Source organism: Falco cherrug, chromosome 9, assembly GCF_023634085.1.
Source record: "Falco cherrug isolate bFalChe1 chromosome 9, bFalChe1.pri, whole genome shotgun sequence".
Lineage (NCBI taxonomy): Eukaryota > Metazoa > Chordata > Aves > Falconiformes > Falconidae > Falco > Falco cherrug.
This window is the reverse complement of record NC_073705.1, coordinates 4,963,167-4,980,708: the sequence shown is the minus strand read 5'-3', so window position 1 is coordinate 4,980,708 and position 17,542 is coordinate 4,963,167. Positions and strand designations below refer to the sequence as shown.

The following is a 17,542-nucleotide window of genomic DNA, read 5'->3' as shown; positions in this document are numbered from 1 at the left end:
GTCAAAAAAGTCGGAAGTATTTTCAAATGCGCCATTGTGCTGAGCTCCTCTTGTATTTCTATGTTCTTGAGATGTGTCGGGATGAAAGCACGTCTACAGAATGGTTATGCCAGCACATTTTCATACATAGCTTGTTCAATGTGACATGGCACAAGGTTTGTAATGAAAAATGTATGTAGGCACGTTTTCCAGCTTGTCATCTGTAGTATAAATCTCATAGGCATAGGGAATTGTTATCCTCAGTTTGCTAGGAAGTTTTCACAAAGGGCTGGAGTTGGTTGTTTGCTGCAGTGGGTTCTGCGTTCTCTAAAGTCAGTTCTGTGGGAGTTTGAGGAACGCCTCCCTCACAGGTCGCTGCTCTCTTCTCTAGCCATCCTGGAACCCCACCAATAGCTGACAAACCTCAAGCACAAGGATAAAGATGTTTGTATTGCATATTGCCTCTCCAGCTGTTCTTAACCAGATGTGCTGAAAATGTTGCAAGCTTATTCCCAACATTGCAGCTTTCTGCTTTAAAGAAAATATATTCCTGGAGAGGTCCCATAACTGAAATGGTACCAGGAGGAATTAGCATTTTTGTACACATAAGCTGTCTTTGCATCTGGCCCAGCAGAGGCAGTGAGGAGAGGGGCTGTGGGACCAAGGATCCTATCTAACAAACTCTAAGTCATCTTCACCATCTTGCAGCTCAGCCTCTCTAGGTCTTACAGAAATTATATGTGATCTACTCCAGGATAGTTCATGGGAAGTTAATTCAGTTGTGAATGGATTTACATTGTTTTGAATGATTCTGTTGGTGATATTTATTTGTGACAGGGCACGCTCCAGAGGTGCCCAGTGAAGTTTGTAATGCTTGTCCCTGCACAGAGGGTGAATGAAGGTCTTTGCCTAGTGAATTTATATTCCATTGTAAGCAAAGGGCCTCCCTCTTTCTCCAAATTACCTGGTATCTGTTAAGAGACACAAGAAATGTCATGTATCTTTGAAAATGAAATGTTAGGACACATGTCAGAGGCTCCCAAACGCTGCAGTGAAAGAAGGCAGCATATATTCATGGCTGGAGTCTGCCCTTAAATCTGATCACATTCTCTGTTGGCCCCTAATTCCATCATGCTGACCCTTGGCGGTATAAGGTGTAATATAAAGCAGCAACTGACAGTACTTACTGCAGCTGCCTGAGACCTGACAGGGTTTTACTGAGTACACAAGAGCATTTGGTACCATTTATTGCAAGTCTCTGAAGAAGGCAGAGTGATCAGCGTTCTTGGAAATGAATGGGCTTTTCATGTTGTTGATTTCATTTCTGGGGATGGACACAGCACTCCTGAAAGCGAGGGATTAATAGTCCTGGCTGGATGCAAGCAGAGTGCAGCCAGCACTTCACACTCTATTTTCAGTGTCTGATTCAAGCGTCAAAGTGTGGGACTCAGAAGGAGGTTTCCAAATATTTGACAGAGGGCTAACAGTGAAACTTAGTGCTATTCCTATTTCCAGGCTGCCAGCAAGATCTAGTAAATTTTCCCAGAGAATCGCTTCAGTCCACAGCATGGCTTCGACATTGCTCTTTCTTAACCTCCTTGTTCTGCTTAAGATTTACCTTTGCCTCTGGGCAGTTTGATGTTGCTAAGCAAAAAAAGAGTAGTTGTGTCTCTGGCATGTTTGGGGCACTTGGCTGCTAGGCAGACACTTCAAATAAGCCTCAGGGGCTGAAATGCTGACAGAGCTGCTACCTCTGGCATCCAGCTAATTTTTTTTGTACAAAATGCAGCAGAGGCTCCAAGGAGGCATCGCTAAGCAGTGAGCATGGCGTTAGGAGGGTGAGAGGGGGGCTCTGAGCCCCAGAGCGAGCTGTAAGGGAGCCAGGAGCTTGAGGCAGAGGCCCTGGGGCTGGGATGCTGCGGGATCAGCGGGGCCAGGCAAGGCCAGCCGGCCACAGGAGTGTGGCGCGGGCACCGGAGCACACGTCGCCCCACGGCTTCGCGAGGCCAAGCTCTGGGCGCTGCCCCACGCGTGTCCAGCACAAACCACCGTGTTGGCACCTGCGAGCGGTGGCGTGTGGGCCTGTACGTCAGGGCCTCCCGCACGGTCCTGCTGCAGCAGAGGTTGTGCCCCACCTCTCTGCTGGAAATGGTAGCGGGTATCGGCACAGATCAGCTTCACCATCTCAACTTTACAAGGTGTCTAGATGGAATATTGATGGATTTGGGCCTCAGAGTGACTAATTAGCATGCAGGATTCCTCAAAAGGGTTAACATGGGATCTTTTTAATTGTCAAAAGAGTTTCAGGCTATTAGTGTTGGCATATTCTTCAATAATCTGTTTTATTTTTACCTGCTGGGAGCTTAATTAAAAAACAAAGAGGCTCAATTTAAAGCCCATTACTATGCTAATTTTGTAAGAACTGGGCGGTGATTAAGAAGCTTTAAAAAGAGGAGTTTAGTTTGCTCTAGGGAATGGGTTGGAGGCAGGTTTTATTTCGTTTCATTAGCTAGCTACAATTATTTATAAACTAAATGGAAATGATATTAAAGAGTAATGAAAAAAACAGCATCTATGTATTATTGAACAGCAGAACTTTTTTTAATTTAGCATCGAAGTGTGCAGAGCCTTTATTACTGCAACTTGCACTTAACGCAGCTAAATGCAGTTGTTAAATATAAGAGGCTTTTAAAATATGCCCATAAATACAGAGCTGTCTGGTTTGCTTTTCCTATAGATCACCAGAGTAAGTTTATAAAGATATCAACGTGACAATAAAGATGAAGTACTGTCTCTTTTAAAAAAGGTTTTATGAGGTTTTATGCAGGAAAATTTCTTAACAGAATGAATTGCAAAGACTAATTTTTTTATACTAGGTATGTAATGTTGTATAATCTAACAGTGCCACAAACTTTCTACTGTCTTTTGCCTGTCATGCCAGCCCAAAATAATTCTTGCAATTCCAGCAGCGTGAGGTGTACCTGGCAGAGGCAGCTGCATCATTTGGATGTTCAGAAGCTGAACGCAAGGCAGGTACCAGTGCAGCAGGGGCTGGAGATGTTCCTGTGGATGAGGTCTGTGAAAGGGTGAGGGCAAGCAGCAGCAGGAAAGCCTGGCTCCTGATTTGGCTGTGGGAGTGGGCAGCAGGAGGATGGTGCTGTGGGTACCGGTATGGCCAGGGAGAGGCTGTGGGGTTGGCAAGAGCCCAGGAAGAGGGCTCCAAGCTCAGGCAGCAATTTTGAACTGAATCCCCAAAACAAGGGTATCTGTTTCTGATTTCTGTGAGAATGTGGGCAGGGACATGTGCCCTGTGTCTGCCAGAGGAACTGGTAAAACTGGTGTGTATCTTCCCAGCCTTGGGAGGAGGAAGAGGTGCTGAGGAGGCCTCTGCCTGGAGGAGCCACACATCTCTGGTGGCACCAGTGTCTTCTACAGAAATAACCCTTCCCTATAAAACAGGTAGCCCTTCTAGCTCGTGTGGCATGAATGAGATCTGGTGAGCCTGGCCCACCTGGTAGCTAAGTTAACATAGCGTTTGAATTCACATCAAAACAGTCACTCAGTTCTTTCTAAACTCCACAACCCCATGACCAGCGTTGCCGTTCAGTGCTGAAACCCTTTGCACCACTGCTCATTTCAGGAAAGCTCTCTCGCTGTGCCTCAGATGGGGAATGGGAAGCAGCCTGGACCAACAGTCAGATGTCAGTGTCCACCAGGCAGAGGGTCTGATAAGAAGGAAAGGTGGCCAGAGGGCTAGCAGCTGGTGCCAGCCTACCCTCGTGGGCTGCCCAGAGCTGCTAGCGTTTAACCTCTGTAAGGGTCCATGTCAGTCTGGTTGCAGCACAAAGCTCTACGCACGTGTGGCCAAGCTTCCCCAGACCATCTTTGCCCCCATGACAAGGGACATCTGCATCCATGTGCCTGGTCTTCAGAAAGCCTGTTCTTTCCAGCACGCCACAGGGCAGGAGCTCTGCTTTCCTTCCACCTGCAGGAGACTAGCGCTGGGGCTTAGGACTGGCCTGGGGCCTCTGTGTTTCTTGGCTATGGGAGGCAAGTCTTGGCCATGAGACTGGCATGCGTGCAGGTGTGGGCCGTGGGCTGTGGCTCTTAAACTGTTCAGGCTGTGAATGTTTATGTAGCTGTGGCAGGGAGGAGTTGCATGAGCAGTGGGAAGGCTGCAGACAGCCACACAAGACAAGCAGGGTTGCAAATGGAGCTGCATCATGGGGCTTGGGTAGTGCTGCAGGGATGCAGAAGCGTGGCACCCACTGCCTGAAGTGCTGTCTGTTCCAGCTATGCCCTGCCACGGTGCCATGACGGTGGAGCTGAGCAGCAACTCTGCACTGGGTCTGCTGGATTTGTCCACGCTCCAGAGTTCCCCCAGGTTGAGAGTCTTGCAGGAGATCAACCTCAGGGCTGTCCGTACTCTGCAGGTCCCTCCCCTGGTGTCACCACTGTCCATGATGCTATCTTAAGCCCTTCCTCAGCTGCACCTGCGCATTTCTTTAGGCTTTTATTTTCTACTGGAATGGAATGTGCATCTCGTATGTGGTGCCTTGCTGAGGAGGCTGAGCCTGGAGCACAACATGGGTTTACAAATAGTTTCAGCATTGGACTGGGGAGGGGGTTCCAGAGAACTGTCTCTTTCTACTTATAGAGGATTCATGGAGAGTGTAAGAGGGAGTTTTCCGTGAAGGGGGCCTCAGGTTTGGCCTCAGTATTTAACTCCACGTACAGTGTGCTGATCAGCCAGCAGAGGGTCACCCAGCTGACTCCCAGGCAGCGGCACAAGGCCTGTGAGGCTCACCCCAGGCTGCCCTGAAGCCAGCGGTGGGTCTGGGAACGCTTCGTCCCAGTGCTGGGCACTGGCTGTCACTGCGGAGTGCCAGTTCCCTGAGTCCTGGGGAGCAGTGAGTGCGTTTCCAATCTGCATTGCTGCACGTTTCAGACCATTGGTTTTGGGGTAAATGCTACCGCAGTGAGGTGATATTAATATGTGGGGCCAGGAAGGTGGCTGTGCACCAGAGAGGCTGGGGCTGAGGGAGGATGTGCCAGTACCCAAAGCCAGCACCGGTGCCAGGCAGCATGATACCTCCTTACTGCACCCTCAATTAGCCTTTTTAAATTGTCTGTGTCAGGGAAGATGTGAATGGAGACGGTGTGAACTTAGTTATGGGGAATCTGTAAGAAATGGGCTTTTTTTCCTCACTTGTGTTGAACTTTGCAACTGAGAAATCAGGGGCCCATCAACAACTGAGCCATTTCACCTTGCAAGCCATGACCGTTTCCCTCTTAAATTTACATTTCTGGGGGCAGATTTGCATATTTCCTCTGTGTTTAGAAAGCGTTCAGTAGGTACTGCTGTCCGTATGAAGACATAAAAGCATAATGTGAACAAGCAGGAAACCCACACCATTTGTGCATTTATTTGCTTGAGACCTAATGTAACTGCTGACAGTAGTGACTGGGCTAGCCCACGCTGGGAAACAGGACAGAGCTGGTACTTTCAGAGTGAGCTATATGACAAAAACGGCACTATTTTGCATTCTTCTGATGACTACGAACCCCTTCCAAGTCCACATCCAAGAGCGACCCTTTTCCAGACAGAATCTGTGAATTGCCTAGGCCCTCTTGACACTCTTGTCCTGAAGTTTGGCCTTTTTGCTGGTGTGTATCTGATTACATGAGGATTTATAACTGTAGAGACATGTTTCATGACAGAGCTATTGCTGTTGGTTCTCAGACTTATTCTTAATTAATTTTCTCATCTTCCTGCTATTTCATCTTTAATTCTACAACAACTTTATACTTCTTACACCAAAATGGTTGATGGGGCATCTCCAACTTAAACAGTTGATGCAGCTGGTAAAGTGGTTCTTGATGAAAGAGATAAGTTATGAGGAGGGTCAATACAAGAACTGAAATTACTTAGTGCCCTGCCCTCAAATACCTATAGAAAAAAGCAGAACTTTTGCTGTCAGAATCTTCTGCGTGGATCCCGAGTTTGTCATGAGGTACAGCATTCTGCAGCTGTTTAGGCTCTGTCAAATCAAAGTTCACCATGTTGCTTCCACGGCCACACTGGGGAGAAAAGCCTAACCCGGCAAGTCTGCTGTTCCTGCGCGTAAACTCAAGGCTGAGCCTAGCTACAGAGCTGCCTCTGGAGATAAAAGTCATGCAGCAGAATAGCTGAAAGTCATCTTTTGGTTCTAAAGGCAAACCGGACTATCCAGGATCCCTGAGGTCTTAAATGTCCCTTGGCCTTCTTTTGACCCTGTATACACCTTACATTCTTCCTTTAATGATTGACACTCAGTGGATATGTGCCTTCGGGCATACTGAAGTTGTAGCTGCTTCTTCATCAAAGCAACTGTTTACAGCTGGTTTGAGTTGGATGCCAATAAACAGTATTCTTTTTGTCTCAAAATAAAAAGCAGCTTAAGTCCCTAATGATAAGGATTTTGTGCTTTGTAGAGGAAAAATTTGGCTAGGTTGGGACAGCCGGCTGCTCAGCTTAGAAAATCAGAGTACTTTATACTTCCAGCTAAACTGCTTTTATCTCCTCAAGTGAGTGGGCTATAGATTCTTATCATTGTGGCAGAAGTGATGAGGGTAACATCTTTAGTTGGAAATCACTGGCAACATGTGGAGAAAGCTTAAGATGTTGTCACACTTTAACTTGGTCCTAATCTGTTCAAAGGCTGTTCATACTTTCTAACTGCACCAGCAGGTAGTGAGAGGGAGTCAAAGACCATCAGGATAAAATAGCTCATGCTTTTCTTTGGAGAGTTTATGACTTTCATAAAGTGGGTACAAAGAAACTGCAGCGGTAACTGTTATTGTCTAAATGAAGAGCTTATGTTCACCCAACCATATTTCATTAACTTGTACACCCAAGCTTCTACATTTCCTGCCTGCTTGGTGCTGTGCTAGAAGCAAATCTTAAATATTTTAATGCCTATTGTCAGTGAAATGAGAACAAGAGAAATGTGCAGATCAGCCATGCCCCTTACGTGCCCATCTGACGTGTCTGTTGCGACTAGCAGGTAGCACGTGCAGGCATGCGCTGCAGCGTCGCCTGTGGCATTCGCAGAATTTCCCGTGCAAGCTCTTGTGTGAATTGTGGTGCGTTGATGTGAGAGCCAAAAATGGAATCATTTTCCCTCCAACAGCAAATTGAGACACTGCTAACACCACTTCTGTGTCAAAGCTGGGGGTTCTGAGGGGGAGTAGTCGAAAATAGATTTAGGACCGAACTTCTCAATGAAGCTAAGCATTTTGAAACTCTTCCTACCTGTAAATGAGGGCCTAATCCTGTTCCTGATGGTGTCAGGGTGTTTTCTCCATTTCACTTACTTAAAGCAAAAACTTGCACAGTTTCTCCTCCTTTATCTTGAACAGATGATCTTAAAAACCTCAGAATTACTGGTGAGCAACTTCATTCTGTTTCAGCAAATACTCTAAAAAAAATTGCTTTGTTGATGTTGTAGAAAGGACAGTACAGTCAGAGCAGGATTTTTTTCAGCCAGATATTCAACAAAGCACCTAATTTTTGGAAACATTTGTGGAACCCTCAGGAATACCATGGGATATTTCCATGCATTTATAGAACAATTCCAAGCCATACAAATTTTCTTGCCAAAATAAAGGAATGTTGTACTGATAGGATGTGGTGGGGATTTTGTATACTTTCTTTGTAACAGGCATATCTTTTTTTTTCCTCTTTGTATGTGCACGTGTGCATGTCCATGTGCATGTATAATATATATATATTCACATATAGCCAGAAGTTCAGTGGTATTTTCCAGCTTTGCCCTGCTTACAACTTTTCATTTAATTAAAAAGAAATTCTGAAAAAGTTAATAAAATGTTTAGACAAACCTTTCAGTCTTGTGAGCTTAAGGAAATAATCCTCTTTGCATGCCTAATAATGTTGTTGGTGTCTAATGGGATTTCATTTTCACACATGTGGAAGTGTCCTGTGTGATATATGTTTAACTGCTGGAATAACTTAAAAACTGTGCTAATGTTCCAGGCAAAAGGAGGGTCTGGGTGCACTCTTGGGCCTTGCCTATTGGTAAGTCTTTTTTTGGGGGTTTAGCAAGTCTGGTTTGCCAAAACCTGAATACAAACACAGATGCCGGTAGCTAAGTCTTTAGGAGTCTGTCAAGCCATATTTGGCCTTACAGAAGCTAGGAGATTTTTGGTAGTTCCGTGTTAATCCAAAAATTCACTTTATAGAGCAACTATAGTAATCATCCATACTAGAATAACTAGGCTAGTCTGTTCATTAACTTAAAAAAGATGAATCAGATGTTTGGAGTCTTCAGAAAAGCCTGTATTAAGACAGCTATTTATTTTCCATCATAATATTAATAATAGGTAATTGACATGATGGTAATAAGAGTGAGTCCACATTACAAGAATAAATTTTCATTCCTGGATGTTGCACAACACACCTTTAGTTGCCTGAGTTTGGGGGTTTTGGTTTAGGGTTCTTTTTAGTGTTCCTTTTCCTTTTTCAGTGGTCCTGTTTACAGAGTTTCTCCCAAAGCTCTGTGCCTCTGGTAAGACTCTTCTGTCTCATCAGAAGAATAAAGTTTGTGAAAGAAGGACAGTAAAGAGAAAATATGTGAGATTTTTGGGGGGGGGGGGGGGGGTAGGAATTTTTCATCCATTAAAGGTCAGACTAATAGAGCATGATTTAGAGCAGAATATAGTGGGGACTTTTTGTAAGACAAGCAGCAACTTTTCATGCTCAGATGGGGATTCTTGGGTTAAATTGCTATCTTTGAGTTCTGAACTTGGAAAGGTATTAAAGTGGAATTAAACCTTTACACAATCCGGCTCTTGTGTCATTCAGGATTTTTTTGGGTTCTGTTTAATTGTACATCACAGCAGGGTTCTGAGTGACTGGTGCTCTAAAGAAATGAGGGGTAGGGTTAAGTCTGCAGCCCACTGCTCTCTGCTAATCCTTCTTGTTCCTTGAAGAAGGATTTGCTTTTGCTGCCAGCTTGTGAAAGACTTTCCTCCTCCCGAAGAGATTGTTGTGGCTTTCCTGGGGAGGTGTGGTTGCTATAGCAGGGAGTCACGCCTGGGTATTCTCTCAAACCCTACTGAGAAAGGGCCAAAAAAGAGCCGAAGAAGAGTAAAACTGGGGATTAAAAAATGGAACAATGGGAGACAGGAAGATAGGAGTGGGAACAAATGGGAATTACAGCACCAAAAATAATGCAAAGTGACAAAAAAAGGAAATAGAAAAATAATAGCTGACAGTTGAACTGAAGAGAAACACTACAAAAGAACAATTTATTTTCAACAGGCAAAGAAAATAAAAGGGCATCTGGGAAATAAGACACAGGCCTGTGCTGAGGGCTTTTTTGGTTCTTACTGTATTGCAAACCTACATGCACCAAGTATACAAAACTTTCTCCATACCCCCTTCTCAGTTTCATCTTTGCCACAATCTGTTTATTCAAAACAAAATCTTCTTGGGTTTGAAACTGTGTGTTTACTTATTTGCTGTTAAATTATATTTCTAATTGTGTCTCTTCCTAGGGACTAAGTGGAGGATAATTTTGAGGTTTTCGTATAAAATATTGACATGTAGTTGAATAACAGAAGAAAAGATCCAACTCTGCTCAAATTCTGTTCTTGAATGCTTCCCAAAGAAATAACTGCCTCCAGGAAGATGCCAGTTTTGCGGCTGCTTACTGGAGACAAATTCTTCAGCCCTTTCCATGGCAATGCCCCCGACACAAATACCTGGTCCTGCCCCTGCCTGGACACCGTGCTCAGGCGCTGCGGGAGCAGAGATCGCACCTCCCTCCTTACCCTGCTGCCACTGCATCCCTACCTTGTGTTGGCCAGCTCATCGCTCTGTCATGAAGAGCTTACCTTTAGAATTTTTAGGTGCTGTATTTTGGTCCTAAGACCCTTTGCTCTACAAGTCAAATGCAGACAAATTTTGCAAAAATCCCAATGTTTTCACTGTAGTGGAAGAAGCAGAAATTTTCATTCAGTCTAAAGTTTATCACATTACACATAAAATTTAAAAAGAAGCCAGTCCCACATCTAACAGCAAATCTCTCTGAATGCCTTTCCTGCACCCTACTGCTTTATATATAGGAGAGGCAGAGAGATGTAACAGATGAAACATTTTGTTTATGAAGTGTCTATGTTTTGTTTTATTTCACATGTTTTTGCAATATAGATAACAGATTACACCACAGAGCTTTCATTGCCTTGTGCTATAAAGATACTATAAAGCCTTTCTGGGTATTAATAATAGATTGTGTTGATGAGTTTGGAGAAGCTGGCAATAGACCCCCCACTGTAAAGACATTAACACCACAGGACTAAGGTATCTTTCCCTTGCAAATCAGTTGCTAAATTGGCTGTGCTGATGGGTTTGGGCACAAGCTCTCCTACAGCATCAGTGCAGCAGTCACCAGGAAGTTATTTTGTTTTATACTGGCAAATAACGTTTCTTCTTCTTAATGTTCTTAGTTGAGAGGAAAGGCCCTGTGTAAATTCTTTCCCTAAGTCATTCTTGCCAGCCAAGAAATAACTTAGAAATTACATTTGAATTGCTTTGACACACAATTATTTTTTTTTCTGTAAAAGTGAAGGCCAGGGCAGTGAATCACCAACAGTACAATTTCCCTGCTTATAGGGCCTTTAGGGTGAATTTTCATATAAAAATTATATTAGAAGAATTTCCCTGTGTTGTTGGTGATGTAAATTCAAAGGCAACTGTAAATTCAGTATGCCATTTAGTGAACAAGAAGGATAAGATGCCTCATCAGACTAGTGAATATTCCTCGCGCTGGAGCCAGGCAGTCCTTGCAGTCTTGGGCTGTGGAATAAGGCCTCCTCCACAGGCAGCTGAAAATCAGGGAGGTTGTACAGGTAGGAAATAAAGGTGGATTTAGTTTAATATGTGTAAATAACTGAATAAAACTCCAAAGGAAGAAAAGCAAAAAACCCGTTGGTTTTCAGCAGTGACCTAGCTCAGCAGAGTTGCAGCAGAAGTACAGACTCCCCAGCACATACTATGCTTTTACAGCACTTCAGGATAATTTGAAGCTGTACAAAAAGCACAACAGCAGAAGCCAGTTTCGCCTTTTTTAAACTCTTAGACACAAATAATGTTATTTCCTAAATGTTTGCACTGCCTAAATATATAATTCTAACAAAATAATCATATTTTGTTAATCCATTAGGCTTCTTAATTGCAGCCCTGGCTACATCAATTCAATTGGTGCCCTTAACTTTTATAACAGTTTCTATTCTACAGAACAGATTAGGAGAAAATTGCAGCCATAATCTGTACAGTGCAATTGCCGTGCTATAAAGAGGAATGGGAGTAGCTGAGAAGAGCAATTGGATTCCCAAAGGTGGAGCACAGTAGAGCAATATCAGTGACTTTGTAAATGAAAAATTGTTTTAATTCCCTTCTAACAGCAATAATTCGATTCTTCATAAATTTTTCCATCAAAGTGTTGTAAGGAAAAATGCTATAAAATAGAACTGTGTGGCAGTGATGGAAGACAGTTGAACAAAGTGGTCAATTAAGGGATGAAAATTAAGCAAAGAGAAGAATCCATTCTGTCACATTCTGCTTGAAGCGAGAAACTCCTCTGCACTTTACATTTTATGTTTTACTTTGTAGTTAAGGAAGATGTAACTTTTTAGGTCATTCTGGCCCAGCTTGAGCAAGTTACATTAGGATGGCAGCTTTGAATTCTGTGCGCCTATGCATTTTAGTGAATCCATTCATTGGCTCTTTTCCATTTGTCCCAGCATCATGGTTCCAACCCCAGAACCGCCGGTGCCTGAGCTTTGGTGTGGTCAGCGAACGCTGGGGCTGCCTGCAGAAGGGAGGTGGAGATGCAGGAGCTGGAGTTGCGTTCCGGCAGCTGGCAAGCCTCAAACCGAGTGGCCTGAGGAGCTCTTGGGAAGGTGCCGAGCATCACCTGTCACCATTTTGCTGCCCCCATCCCTTCCCCTGCCAAAGACCCATCCTTCAGAGTGGGTGGCAGCTGAGACCTGTCTCAGCGTGTTGGGAGGGAGCTGGGAATGGCTGCTGTGCAAGGACGTCCCTCGCCAGTGGAGTGGCTGCAGGGTCCTGAGCTCTGCTTGGGAGGGGACGGCAAGTTGCAATCCACAGATGACTCTCTTCCTTTGCTGAAACTATGCAAAGAGAGAAAATTAACACAGGGCAAGAGACTTCTTGGGGATAGTAATTTCTGTTGTAGAGGCCAGTGGTGTGCTCTGGCTGGGACTGCCACGTGGCACGGAGGGAGGCGCAGTGCCACTGTCCCCACTGCTAATGGGAAGCTGAGTCTAAAAATGAATGAAATCCAGCTCCTGTCGAGGCAAGTGCATCTTTTTGCTCTTATTCCAGCAGGAAGGAAATCAAAGGGTAATGTTTTTGTGGAGATGGTTGTGACACAAGCCCATCAGGGTGTGGCCACCCTGTGATGCTGCCTGGGCCCATGTCTGGTGGGTTCATCTTTGGTGGACATGAGCTTGTGGCACTGACGATGTCCATGGCCAATCTCCCACCAGCTTCAGAGCAAGATTTCGCTTAGCATGGGATAACACGTGATCTCTATCATTATTCTATCCATTAGGTTGCCTTTGCAAAGCAGTACAGCACTTCTCATGAAAATACAGGTAAAATGTTCACAGGAACAAAAAGTACCTCAGCACCCCGATATGCTACGTTTTAATCTGTAAATCCAAATGCACATTGTGAAACATGGTTTTAAACGCAAGCTTCCACCTCTTACTGCAGCACCTGTGGATAGAGGGTTAATAAATATTTTCTTCGGTTCTCCCTGAAGAAGAAAAAGGTTTCTTTGTTTTAGTTTCTCTCTAAATATTACTTTTTTTTTCCTAGAGACTTTTAATTTTTGCGCATGTTTTATTGCTACTCAGTGAAAGGGAATTAGCTTTCTTTTACTGAAGTTTCAGCTATGAAATTGGCTTTAATAAACTATGTGACTATTTTTTCTGCAGGGAAAATATTTAAAATGGATTAAAATGGATTGTTTCTTTTTTAGGGTTTCTTTTTTAAAAAAATCATAAAATTATAATAGTTCTGTTTTGCTTTAATGGATTTGAGATGTTTTGAATGTTCAGAATTCAGTGTAACCAAGCAACAGTTTTTTTCTTTTTTATAAGCACCCATGAGCTGTAAGATGCTACAAAAACATTCAAGTCCTGTGCCGGAAAACCCGTGCATAGTGTTTTCCCCATTCTATGTAATCTAAAGAAGACAGAAGTATCAAAATTCCTCTCAAAGAACAAGTAACAGATGACATTCATTAGTATTCTAATTTCTTCTCTTAATAAAACTCAGTTGTGTGAAAAGCATAATATATTTTACTTCAGCTCTAACATATTTCTTACTATACGAGTGCGAAGCAAACTCCCAGTTGGCTATAGAGGCACAATAGGGATGTCATATACAGGCTGTTATCAGGAAGAAAAGCATCAGAGCTAGAGACTATAGCTGCAATATTTTCAAAAGCTTGTGACCACCATCTTTGCATATTTATTAAATAAAGAAAAGCCAGGTATCTGCTGTGGTTTCTTGCAACGCATAAAGTCAGAGTAACGCAGAAAGGAAAATGATTTAACATCTCTGATAGGTAGACAGCAGCATCTGTCCTCTTGCATACATCAAACATGGCTTAATAACTTCCTATTTACTGCTTCATGGCAAAAGTCCAGTAAATAAACAACCTGACTGAATTAGTCTATTTTTATACCTCTGTCCTGTATAACAAACCTCTTGAACCACACTTAATATGAACAGCAAATTTTGCACTGCACATGGAGATCTCTCAGCACAGATTAAATTAGTTATAATAAAACAATTAAAATCTATTTGCCCACAGACAGGAGGAAATGAAGGACCTGGGTGAGCAAGAGAAAGGTAAAGGGTGGGTTGTCAGGACATCAGAAGAGTAAACAGCAGAACCGTGATTCTCAGGAGTGTAGCAGGGTCAAACTTACTGCAAGATAACTACGCAAGAGATAATAAATCAGTAGAACGTATTAAACACCAGATGGTTGTGCCCATGCAGGAAGGCACAATGGATCATGTAACTGTGGTTGTTTCTAAGGATTACTGATTCAGCCTGACTTCACAGGGATATCCTAACAAATAAAATCTTTATGGCCTCTTCCGCTGGTGAACATTTTCATCTACCGTTTAAGGACAGGACCACATGTCTCAGCGTTTTCATTGCCCCTAATATATATGCAAAATTAATTTCAGTTCACCCAGTTTTAGCTGGTGAAGATTTCTTGATGATATAGTACTGTAAAATTGCTTCACAGCATTTATTACAAATACTCAGATGGACAGATAGGCCATTGTTCCAAGCTTTAGCTCAGCTGAATCCCCCAAGTGTTTCAGGCATAGAGGCAAACACACTTAAAAACTCCTAAACCTATTGAGTTGTCTTTCAGAATTGTCCAGGCAACAGAATTTATTTATAAAACTCTTGCAATCACTGATTCAAAACAAGGTTTTCTTGTTCTGCTTTTCTCCTTTGTCCTCTTTGAACAATTTTCTTTGGAATGTTTTCGTTGTGCTTAGGAGTCGGAGATTTCCTGGGGCTTCTAATAAAGGCATTTGATTTCTACTCTCCACATACTTTAACAAGTCCAAGGATTTTGAGGTTTGACATTAACTTAAGAGAGCTGGAGATAATCAGCCATGGGGGTAAAAAGTCAGAGTTATGCAAATTATTTGTAAAATGTATAGAAAGAAAAAGAAATATTGCTTCAAATGTGGTTGGTGTGGGACAGAGCCTTTGTCTCAGCACAGAATATCTGCATGCTCCCCTTCAAATTTATGGCTTTGATTGAAACCTGTAAAGGGGTGATCTGTAAAGTATTCCTGCTATCCCACACTTCTCAACAGGTTTATTACCGTTCGTTTATAAAATGAACGGTCTAATGAGCAGTGGTTTAGATCACAGATATCAAAGTCTGGTCATTTGTCAAGATTAGTTTCCTGTTGTGAGATTGCCTTGTGCAAAAGAAGTGCATAACCTTGGGTTACTCTCTGGAAGCTGAAAAAATACCTATAAACACTTTATAAGATAGATTTAATAATGATTTTATAATCTCAGAATTAAATCCAACAGTATGGGTGGGGTGGGTGGGGGTGTATTTGAGTAAGTGCGTGTTATAATGCAGAGAGTGCCCAAGTGCAGAGCGTGGAAATTTGTTATGTTGACAACGGACAAATTAAAGATACAAAGTCCATGCAGTATTGTCAGGCCAATTTAATGTTAATTTGAATGGGTTAATGCTACATTGACGACAATTGTAATTTGTTATAACTAAAAGGCTGCTTTTGGAAAGAAACACTGCTGTGAAAGCACCGTCTTTCTGGCAGTGGTGAATTGGCAATAAATAACACAAAATATTTTCTATTTATGTGTTAACCCTCATTTATTTTGAAGAAGAACTCAAACGCTCAGTAAGGCAGTACGAGGCGAAGGTGCTACCCAGGTGAACGACACACGCCGCAGCACGGGGCCGGGAAGAAAGCGGGTTGCTTTTACGTCCCGGCTAGAAGAAACAGGGCCGGGGGGGGGGTGGGGCGGAATTTGCTTTCCTACTTCAAATTACGTGTAAACCGTACTGCACTGGGGCGTGCACGCTCACTGACGGCGGCACATCGTGTGGTTTGCCTGGCAGAGACGGGCAGTCCCGGCCATACCTGCGGGGTTGCGCCCCTCACCGCAGCGTCGGGCCCGCTTCTGGCGGGCAGCGGCCCCCCGGCGCCAGCCGCCTCCGCGGGGGCTGCCCTGCCCGCTGCCCCCCGGCCCGTTCCGCGGCGCTGCCGGCGGGGTGCGGCGGGACGGGTGTGCTCTGCCGGGGGCAGGCAGCCCCGCAGCCCCCGCCGGCCGGGCCGGGATGCTGCCTGCGCGGGGCTGGGGGCCGGCGCCCCGCCGCGGCCCCTCCGGAGCAGCCTCCAGGCCAAGCGCGCCCATCGCTCGGCGCTGCTTTGGCCAGCAGCGCGGCCGCAGCGCCGGGGCTTGATTGCCGTTATCGCCGCGGCGTTGCCAGGCTTTCAGGCGGGCCGTGTCACGTTCCGAAGTTACTCTTTTTCAGTATTTCTCGGCCCAGCAGCGCTGATGCGAGACGCGGGGGCTGCCGGCGCGGGAGCGGCCGTCGCTCCCCCCGGTCGGGCCGGGCGACCCGCCGCCCCTGGGGCTGGCACCGCGCGTCGGGTCCGTCCCGGCCCTCCGCATCGCTAGCGACTGAGTCTGGCTGAGGCGCACACGGGTTAACCGCCGCCGTGGTGCACATGGGCCGGTGCCAGTTAGGGGAGCCGGATGCCTTCGCACAGATTTGCTATCTTCGGAGTCTTTAAGTGTGCTCCATCATAACAACAGTCTTCAGACAAAAGATACCAGCTTAATTAAACTGAGTCAAATACGTTTAAGCAGCTAAATAGAAACAACTTTTTTAAGTGCTTAAAATCTGTTTGCTTTTTTTTTTCCCCTTTGTGTTTTAACCCTTATTCTGTATAGATAAAAATATTTCCTGCTTAGGAATTTGCTAGCTACAGCATGGTAAGAAAAACCTTGCAGATAAACCCAACTGACTGTATGAAGTCAGATGGCCAAGTTCACTAGCAGTGCCTGAGGGTCTTGTGTGGCATCAGTTTCCCTTTAATAGGACTAATTCATTATGTACCCCAAAAAGAACCACTCCACCTTGCGTGGCTTATACGATGCACCGCTGGGACCTTGTGCAAAGGTACACACCGAGCCAGCAGGGTTAATAGTGTAGATCTCTTTTATTAGATCGAAAGGTACAGATGGGGAAAGCCCACAAGTTCTTGGGCAGTCAGCCTTTCTTTGGATGCTGTATTTACATTTTCTTTTCCCTCCTGCCCATTCTGTGACTCCATCATTTTGCTGAGGAGCAAGTGACTGCCATTTTGCTGTACTTCTCAGCTCAGACAAAATGGAGGCTTTGGAGGAATCAGTAACTACCACAGCCTGCGCCTTCTAAAATTGAAGATAATTGCCTTTTTTATAAAAGGTGGTAATTTTGAGGGTGAAAAAAAATAATCAGCGTACCCCATCCCAAAAGGCAGAATCTCCTTTTTTTCCTGTGAATACATGGGTGCAGTTGTGTTAATTTCGTTGCCGAAATGTAAATCTTAATGCACCTTGCTATTTGATGTATTGCCATAAAAGACACTGAATTTCAAATCGCCAAGCCCACTGTGTGATACAGGGACCTAACTTAGTTATTTATCTTTATTTGAAGCAGCCCTCTTCCTAAAAGCTCACTTAGGGAGATTCCCAGTCGCCATTAGAAAAGCAAAATAAAATTAATCTAAATCATTCTAACTTTATCTTAGAAAATTAATGATGGATGAAAGAGGGGGTTCATAAAGGTTTAATAAGAACTAGTCTGGAATACAGTGTGTATTCTAGAACCCATGATTATAGTGGTAATTTAGCAGATTGTATCACTGCCTATCTCTGCCAAAGGATGTTTCACACCATTTAAA

At 44.2% G+C, this 17,542-nt stretch overlaps 1 protein-coding gene across 1 annotated transcript in view; it reads left to right on the top strand.

Moving 5' to 3' along the window:
- LMX1B (LIM homeobox transcription factor 1 beta) overlaps nt 1-17,542 on the top strand; it is a 107,799-nt gene that overhangs the window by 75,604 nt on the left and 14,653 nt on the right. The window lies entirely within an intron of this gene.